The following is a 10,298-nucleotide window of genomic DNA, read 5'->3' on the forward strand; positions in this document are numbered from 1 at the left end:
GAGCCAGTGAAGTTTGGCCAGTACCGCTTTGGAAGATGTTCTTTTAGGAAGACCCAGTACCATGCGGGCGGCAGCATTTTGAATGCATTGTAACTGATGTAACTGCTTTTGGTTCACGCCTAATAGGAGAACGTTTCCGTAGTCCAAATGAGGCGTTATAAGCGCGTGTACAATCGTTTTTCTGGTTTCTGTCGGGATGAGATCTATAATTTTTCTCAGGATTTTTAACGTGCCAATGCATTTACCTATTGTTTTGTTAACTTGAGATTTTCCTGAAAGATCAGAGTCAATCATAATCCCTAGATTTTTAACCTTCTCTACGGGGCGGGGAAAGTCACCCAAAGCTGCCGGCCACCATGCCTGGGACCATATTGAGATTTTGTTCCCGACTACCAACACCTCCGTTTTGTCTCCATTTAAACGGAGGCAGTTGTTGTCCATCCATGTGGCGACAGCAGCCATGCAGCCGGAGAAATTGATGGCAGATTTCTCACTGTCTGGGGTAAGCTTGAACATAAGCTGGGTGTCGTCCGCGTAACTAACAATGCCCACCCCAAAGTTCTCTACGACGCGAGCCAGGGGCTCCATATGGATGTTGAATAAGGTAGGGCTCAAACTAGAGCCCTGTGGAACCCCATAGCTCATGTCCCGAGAGGATGATTTGAAGGGTGGGCAATGTATCCGGAACGATCTTTTAGTGAGGAAAGACTTGAACCAAGCCAGTGCATGTTCCTTCACTCCTATATCCGAAAGTCGGGACAGCAGCGAGGCATGTAGCACAGTGTCAAAAGCTGCGCTTAAGTCTAACATGACCAACGCTGCTGTCTCTCCCTCGACATTCATTCTAACTCACTCATACTTACTGACAGTCGGGCCCAGGTTTACTAAAGCTTCGCTCTGGGTTTGCATCACATTTGTGACACACAGTGTTAGGGTGGTATTTACTATTCCAAGAAAATCAGGATTTGATTTGGATAGTATTCCAAAGTATCACAAAGAGCCCTATAGTGGCGAAACAAGGATTCATTTTTCTTGCATTCAAATATAACACATCTTATTAGATATGCCACATGTATCTCTTCATTTGATGCAAGGTAGTGTAAGTACTTTAGTGCAGATTTGCCTTGTGCCAAAGAATAGTAAATCAGGGCTACAATCTCACACGATCTCACTCACTACCTGTCAATGACTCTCTCATTTTCACTCACAAATAGCACATGCTTACGAATACAGACACACTTGTTTACAGACACACACACAGCCTCTCACGTAAACACACTTTCACTCGCAAACATACATTTAAAACCATTTCTACTTACCACAGCTGCTACCAAAAGTCCTAAGCGTGCACCTTTTTTAGTACACTAATAGTGAATTATAGAACATGATTTACTATTAGAATAATGGAAAACAGGCAGAAAACAATGACTGAGGAGCCACAATGTGTTCTTGGCACTGACTTTGACCCCTCTTATGCCAGGGGTCAAAAGGCAGGGTCAGGGGTAGCAAAGAGCAAGCCAGGGGTTGCAGTTGTGCCCCATGGTGAGCTCTGATGATTTCTAAATGTAGTCCATGCTATGGAACCTGACGTACCTTTTCCAAGTGAACTGATAATGCATCTATCCCTTGCCAATGGCTTGACACTATATACAACGTAGACCTAAGAATGTGCACAGAAGCTGGCAACCATCAGGTATACATTTATAAAATTACAACTATGTACACAATTACAATTAGCAAATCAATCCATAGCCACTCTCAGTAAGTGTTGCCTTGTGGGCTGTGGCTAGGAAGTCTGTAGAACAGCAGGGGAGATTATACTGCTGTTTTGTCGACTTCCGGGCAGCATTCGATATGGAAGATAGAGAATGCCTGTGGGAGATGCTAAAAAGATATAATATCCCCGAGGCCCTGTTAGAGGTTATTCAAGGACTGCATAGCGAAAATTGGGCACAAGTTATTAAAGATACAGCAGGAGGTTTAACCCAAGAAATAAAAATCAATAATGGGTTAAGACAGGGATGTGTATTGGCTCCTCTTCTATTTTCAATTTTTCTTGCAGATTTACCGAAGCTATTAATAACTGAAAAATAAATGGAAAGTATTTGTCTTGCCTATTATATGCTGATGAGTTAGTCATCTTTGACCAAACGGAATTAGGGTTGCAAAGAAAGCTAAATGTTTTTGAGACATTTTGTTTATCGAAACACTTAATAGTAAATATGGAGAAAACAAAAATACTGTGTTTTGGAAAAAAGAATACATATAAACATAGATGGTTCCTGGGTCAGACAAAATTGGAAGTTGTTAATGAATATGAATACTTGGGAGTATGGTTCGACAGAGCATTAAACTGGGGTATGCATGTACAGGCCCAGAAAACAAAAGGCCTAGCAGGAATCTGTGGGTTGAAAAAATTTAATAGTAACTATGGAGATATGTCGGATGTATGATGTTACAACGCATACTTTTACCACGCATACCATTACAACGAAAGTTTTACAACGCATAAACTTTTACAACGCATACCATTACCACGCAGGATTTTACAACGCATATACCTTTACAACGCATACCATTAAAACGTAAGTATTGGTAAGTATATAATAATTTTTTAATTTAAATTAATTAAAAATATTTTAATATAATGTAATTTAATTTAATTTAATTTAATTAATTTATTTTAAATGTAATTTAATTTAATTTATCAAAAATACCCCTGTACCCCAAAAACCCAAAACTGACCCTGAAACCTAAAAATACCCTTTACCCAAAAACTGAAAACTGACCCTGTACCCTAAAAATACCCCTGTACCCCAAAACCCCAAAACTGACCCTGAACCCTAAAAATACCCCTTTACCCAAAAACTAAAAACTGACCCTGAACCCTAAAAATATCCCTTTACCCCAAAAACCCAAAACTGACCCTGAACCCTAAAAATACCCCTTTACCCAAAAACTGAAAACTGACCCTGAACCCTAAAAATACCCCTTTACCCAAAAACTGAAAACTGACCCTGAACCCTAAAAATACCCCTTTACCCAAAAACTGAAAACTGACCCTGAACCCTAAAAATACCCCTTTTCCCAAAAACTGAAAACTGACCCTGAACCCTAAAAATGCCCCTTTACCCAAAAACTGAAAACTGACCCTAAACCCTAAAAATACCCCTTTACCCAAAAACCCAAACATATATAATTTAAAAAATAATTATATACTTACCAATACTTACGTTGTAATGGTATGCGTTGTAAAAGTATATGCGTTGTAAAATCCTGCGTGGTAATGGTATGCGTTGTAAAAGTTTATGCGTTGTAAAAGTTGCGTGGTAATGGTACTGCGTTGTAAAAATTGCGTGGTAAACGTTGTATACCAGATATGTCACAAAGACCAGTGCTGAAAGCATTTAAGGCTATGATCCCACCTCAGATGCAGTATGGGGCAGAAATGTTGTGCTTGGGGGGAAAATGTTCATGGGAGAAAGAGGAAGGGAAATGTCTAAAAACTCTTCTCTCCTTACCCAGCACTTCAATGTTACAGGCCATTAGGTTAGAACTAGATTGGCCAGCATGGAACATACAAGTTCAGGTAAATCTGTGTAGATTTTGGAAACGATTGGGATCAGGAGAGGAGGAGAAAGTGGCATGTTGGTGTAGGAGGGAGATCCAACAGAGTGAACTGAAGTGGGCAAAAGCTACCAGAAATAAACTGTTCTCCATCTGTGAAACTTTAAAAGTAAATATTGACCCAGAATCATTATGTATTAATGAACGGAAGAATGTTTTAAAAATCCTGGGAAATGAAAAATCTAGGCAGATTGACATGGATTACTTGAACCAAAAGGAGTCTGTGCATTTTATGCTAAATACCTGGAGAAATGACAATTGGTATCCTTATCTAGATACTGTACCGAATTATGCGTTGAGATTGAAATTATTGAAAGTCAGAATAGGGATCAATCCCGCTCAAATGAAAGAATAAAAATTTTTTATATACAAAACCCAAGGAGTATCTTATTTCATTTATAATGTTTCAATAGTCTCATGTAGACAAAATCAGTCCAACAAACAAAGAACTCTTCACTGCAGGTTTGCTTCTTCTTTGCTTTCCTTTTATTTTCACGCTTTAAAACATTTCTTCAATGATTTTTTCTCAATAATTATCCATATAGTTCAAATGATGATCAAATACAGACGATCAAATACAGCCAGATACAGCCTACGCGTTTCGTCCCCAATGGGACATCATCAGGGCTGTAAAAAGTAAAGAAAACAAAGCAAAAATCACTAACCATTCATTAATGAAACAAAACACATTGTGCTGTGACAGGTCTCACACTGCCTATTTAACAATCTAAAGCAATTCCTGCCTATTTAAAAGTATTAACAACCAATGTCATCATATTGAGAACCTGAAACAAAAACATCTCATCTTGAGTGGGACCATGGTATTTACCAAGAATCATCTTACAACAAAAGATTTAGATTTAGGGATCAACGTATTCTCCATCTAAATTAATATTAGGTCAACTATATTCCCCAGCATCCTCTCACCTTTATACAACAAAATAATGTTGTTTAGTCTTCTTGGTTCGATCAATCTTTATTATACTGCCTCTTCAATTATACCATTTCATTTAAGATGAGTCTGGATTTAAAGAGATAAAATAATCCATTCACTTTCTCCCATATATATGTATTTGTATTTCAACCGAAAAGCTTATTGCTATTAACATTATCTTGCCAGTAATAAAATCAATAATTCTTAGCTTACCTAGTTAACTAATTTTATCTAATCAAGATAGATTCCTCGAAGCGGTTTGAAAGAACTCTCCGCTTTCGTGATAGTATTCACTATATAAGTATTTTAATCTAGAACAGAGAGGAAAATATAGTGTGAAAAAAATGTGAAAAGGGATGCCCTTAATATCCCAGCATACTTAATAACAGACCCTTAGTAGCTATCGTATTCCTTTGTAAACTCACAGGGCTCCATAAAGTACTGACATTTATTGTTAAGAAAAAAGGGAAAAAGGAATACGAATTTCTCACTACCTAACACTCATATATAAAAATAAAAATCCTGGTCGCATTATTTATTTATTCTATTTACTAAGTCTAATTTTAATTTCTGCACATTTGAGTTCCCAGTTCCTACCTGAATAATCTTGTTATCCACTAGGTCTGATTGCCACTTCTTTAAACAGGTAAAATACCCTCAATTCCCTCTGTATGTTATTCCTGAGTCCGATATTCCTTTAGAACCAAAAAGCAAGAGAGAGAAAAAACACAAACCAGAGAAATTTAAGGTTATGCGTCTCCTTTCAATCCTCCAAGCTATGTCTATAAGCCTACTGTGAAGTATTCAAGTTTAGCTTAACCTACCTCCTTGAAAAATTGTCCGCTTCTATCGCAACATCCTCCTTCGGCAGCCCGCTTGATAATCTGTCGGCAAAACCCTGTTCGTTCAAGCCTCTATTTAATATCGCCATTATCCTATCAGAAGATAGAAAATTTCGCGCCAAATACGCCCCTCCGATTCAATCCAAGTTCCCTGTTCGGTCCGCCATCCCTTATTGACCGGAAGTAATGAAATATATCCGGTCCTTCTTTAAACCGTTTCTAATAGGCTTAATATGTATAGCCCGGAAGTTTTAGAAATACATCCGGCAAATTCGGTAATCAGAAGCTAAGTCAGGGTTCCCTACTTAGTCCGCAAGTCCCGTTAGCAGGAAGTACTAAAGTATATCCTGTTCTATTACGAACCAAGTGTAATCGATCCTGCCTATAAACCCCGGAAAACGTTTAAAATATATTAAATTAGTAATACGTTTCCGCGGAAAAGACAAAGTAACCTCATGTTGTGTACTAACTATGAGGTTTCCCATCACTTTAGACACCCACCCTGGCTGATATCAATCTGTTTACTCGTATATTCGAACCGGAAATAGACCAAATATGTCCGGTCCTCAGACGTGCCCTAGTGATAGTGACATGATATGTCACCCATATATTTAACTTATCCATTCTTTCCATGTCTTAAACATGCCGCTCCCGGCAAAAACTAGTATTAAGTTCTCTCTCCAATCAGTTTGGGTCATTAACAATTCAGGAACCCTTTCGGAATTCTAAGAGGAATGTTGGCGTCACCTCATTTGCTCTCAACTATCTTAGAGCGCAAGATCCTCCTATATCACCGTGCACTATCGCCAAAATCCAGTACTCACAAGCGGAGACCAAAACCATTCCATTTCAATCGATTGCGATATACTCTCATCAATCCACGTTATCGCCATCTCTTACCCCTGCACCATATATGTCACACAATAACAGAGCTATAAAAAACTCCAGCAATTTTAGAAATGTTACCACATCTTCAGACACCTCATTATATATCTCTTGAAAGTCTTAGCGCTGCCTATCAATTAACCAAAGAAAAATATCAATAATCATAATGCACTGGGCCAGGGACAGACTAATTTGCATGTAGCCAGGTTCTGAACTGGGATGGTGCAGTGAGCTTAAAAAACGGTGATGGATCAAGCCCTGATCTTTTGACTGGGTATGAGTGTTCTGTTTAATTCAGATGCTCTGTCCATCACCACCCCCTTTTCTGAATCGTTTTGGCCACTATAGGAGTGGCAGGGTATGCTCAGACATGAGTCCCTTGCTCACTGCACCATCAGGATTCAAGCAAGCCGGGCCGAAGACGGCTGCAATGCCAGAAACCGGTCCCCGGAAGCTTGTTTCCTTTCCAGTAAAGAATTGGCTTGGTAGTTTGGTCTGCCCTGTTCCCATGATGCACTGGGCCAGGGACAGACTAATTTGCATGTAGCCAGGTTCTGAACTGGGATGGTGCAGTGAGCTAAAAAACGGTGATGGATCAAGCCCTGATCTTTTGACTGGGTATGAGTGTTCTGTTTAATTCAGATGCTCTGTCCATCACCACCCCCTTTTCTGAATCATCTAGCCTGTGGGGGTCACTACCCAGCCGGAGGCCGCAGCAAACAGAAGGACACCGCGGGTATTGGGCTCGCGGCCCTGACATCGGGGCGCTGCGAGGCTGAAGGCTTCCTGAGACGCCATCTTGGAGCGGGCTGCGAGTGGGGAACTGCGGGCCCCACTGCCGGGGGGAAAAACCCACTGTGACCCTCGGGTCTCGAATCCTGTGTGAGGCCGGCTGGCCGCTGGGGAGCCCCCTTCTGGGTGGGCTGCGGTGGAGACCCCTGGAGTGTAGCTGCAGACAGACGCCACGGGCCCGGAGGACGGCCCGCTGTGGACAGAGAGGAGCACTGGGGCGTCACTGCTGACATTGGGACTCGCACCGCGGCTAAGATACGGGCCTCCCCGAGCGTGACCACCACTGAGAGCGACGAACTACCCTGACTCACGGAGACGCGGCTTGGGGCCCTACGCAGACGGTGTCGTGGAATCTGCTGCCGGCGCTCCGCCGACGCTGCTGCCGCTGAGTGATTTTTAGGGGATTGGTGTTTACAGGAGGCGAGGCGAACAGCCCTCACTGGACATATTGCTGGACATCGGCCCTATACAACTTCACTGAAGAGGCTCACTCGTCTGCCCATGTCTGGAGGAGTCAAAACACGCACGGGCACGGGCGGGACGGGAGGGGCGCAGCCTAGTGACAGGATGAGCAAACTCTCGAAGCAGGGGGAAGCTGACCTAGTATCGGCCAAGCTGGACACTGTCTTGGCGGCGATGGAAAGAATGGAGGAATCACTATTGTCCACACGCACATCCCTAGAAGCGAAAATAGACGGCGTCACCATTGACCTCACCCATCTCAGAGCCGACCACAGGAAGCTTGTGGACCGCACCTCCGCCTTGGAGACCTCTATGTCAGACATGGAGCCTCGAGTCACCCAATCTGAAAAACATGTGAGAGACCTTCTCAATAGGGTCGAGTTCCTGGAGGACCGAGCGGAGGACGTGGAAGGACGGGCGAGGCGAAACAACATACGGATAGTGGGAGTGCCGGAGAAATGGGAGGGGAGAGACCCCACGATGCGTGTGGAGGACTGGTTGCGTGCCCTGCTGCCGGAGGGGACACTGTCACCCCACTTCGTGGTGGAGCGAGCACACCGCCACCCAACACGGCCTCTCCCGACGGGCTCAAACCCCCGCCCGCTGCTGCTCCGTATTCTGAACTTTAGGGATTGTGACTCCATACTGAGAGAAACACGCAAGCTCCAGAACATCCAAATTGACAATGCCCACGTCATGTTCTTCCCAGACTACACGATCCAGGTACAGCGCCAGAGACACTCCTTTCTAGCGGTGAAGCAGCGCCTACGCCAATCGGGACTCAAGTACTCCCTTCTGTTCCCGGCAAAACTCCGAGTGGTGGCACAAGACAAAACGCATTTCTTTTCCAATCCTGAAGAGGTGGAGTCCTGGCTGGACAGCGGCACAGATAAAACCCCGCCGAGACACACAGACGCCTTCCACCCGAGGCATAACAGGGGCTCCAGGCGGAGACGCAGAAACAAATCGCCACTGGCGCCTGAGAACCGCCAACAGCCGGGCGCTGGCCTGCCGGGGGAGGAGATGCATCGGGAGCAGCGCGATGCGATACGAGTGGTTGCGGAGATTAGCGGCTCACCGGTCGCGCGGTCTCCCCCGGCGACGGACCCCGGTGCCCTGCAAAGTGACGACGAGGCAATATATGGGATATCGGACTTGCAGCAATCATCGGATCTTCCTGATATCACACCACAGACGGTGGACCTGTTTGGCTGAGGAACTGATGCACCACCACCCTCCTTCTATTTACTCCTGTTCACCCTCCCCCCCCCCCCCCCCCCCACTGCCAGGCCGGACACTGCTCATTGAGAACGCGACGCCTGGTTTGCCAGAGACTGGCAGCCTACGGACACAGGGACTCAGTACTGCGATTTGCCTGCGGGGGGAGACGGCTGCCAGCAGAGAGTCATAGTGAGTACCATCCCTGACCACATAATTGAGGGCGGCGGTGCTGGCGGCCGGTTGCAGTGACAATGATGGACGGCGGGGCCTGTCTTGCTGCCCAGCCTGGAGTGAAAAGTGCCGCATGGACACTGGTCCCTCGCGTGGTGGGCTGGCATGTACCAGTGGTGAGACGCGGCGGATCAATCACATTCAACTGATGTCTAACCGGCCCAACACACGGCCTTCTGTGACCGGCAACTACCTCCCCAGGTGGGAGACTGTTTACTCACGTCTGCTGACTGATGCTGATCTTCTAGATTTGCTAAGCGAAAAGCAACTCCCCTAGGCTTGAATGCTGGTTATCTTACTTGAGTGTTTGGACGGCTGCACGTTTGGCAGCTGCCCTTTTGGTATTCTATTCTGTATTTGCTTCCCAAGTTCCACTGATATGGATACGCTCATTACGGACATGCTGTACCTTTATTCCCTTAAAACAGATGCTTGTGTTTGGGATGTATGACATTACAACGCATGCTTTTACCACGCATGCCTTTACAACACGGTTTTTACAACGCATGCCTTTACAACGCATAGTGCTTTGGGGCGCTGGATAGTGAATAGTTTAATTTACTATTCCAACTCCAGTCCCCGTGGATAGTAGGGAAGGTGTTGGATAGTAAATTAAACCTATTCCCTATCCTAGAGCGCCCCCCAGCGCAATGAGCTGTAATGGTTTGCGTTGTAAAAGTTGCGTCGTAAAGGCACTGCGTGGTAAAAGTTGCGTTGTAAAGGATGTTTCCCTTGTGTTTGTGTTTCAGAGGTGGGGGCGGAGTGCTCCGGAGGCGGGGTTGGCGCTCTCGCTTTTCGGGTATAGCAGGGGACACTTAAACTAATTTAATGTCTGAGTCCAAGATATGCACGTGAAAACGTGCGTGGCATGCATACACCCTCTCGACAGTATCAGATATACGCATATCTGAAAAGACACAAAGTCCAGATAGCGCTCCTGCAGAAGACCCACTTAAGCGACGCTGAGACACGCATGCTGAGGCTCAGATGGCGGGGGCAACTTTACGCCACAGGTTACTCCTCGTATGCCCGAGGTGCTCTCATATGGATCCGACCGGGGACCCCCCTCGAAGTCGACCATTCCCATATAGATCGGGAGGGACGACTGGTGATGATACAGGGCAGATTAGATGGGCGCCCCATTGTGTTGGCATCGATATATGCTCCTAATGTAGACCAGCAGCGGTTTCTCACAGAGCTATCTGAGGTCCTTTCCCCATGGCATGGTCTCCCCTGGATCTTAGGCGGAGACTATAATTGCATATTAGACCCCACGCTGGACCGCTCCTTTCCACCTCTCCCGG

The sequence above is a fragment of the Lissotriton helveticus genome, chromosome 7 (assembly GCF_964261635.1).
Source record: "Lissotriton helveticus chromosome 7, aLisHel1.1, whole genome shotgun sequence".
NCBI lineage: Eukaryota > Metazoa > Chordata > Amphibia > Caudata > Salamandridae > Lissotriton > Lissotriton helveticus.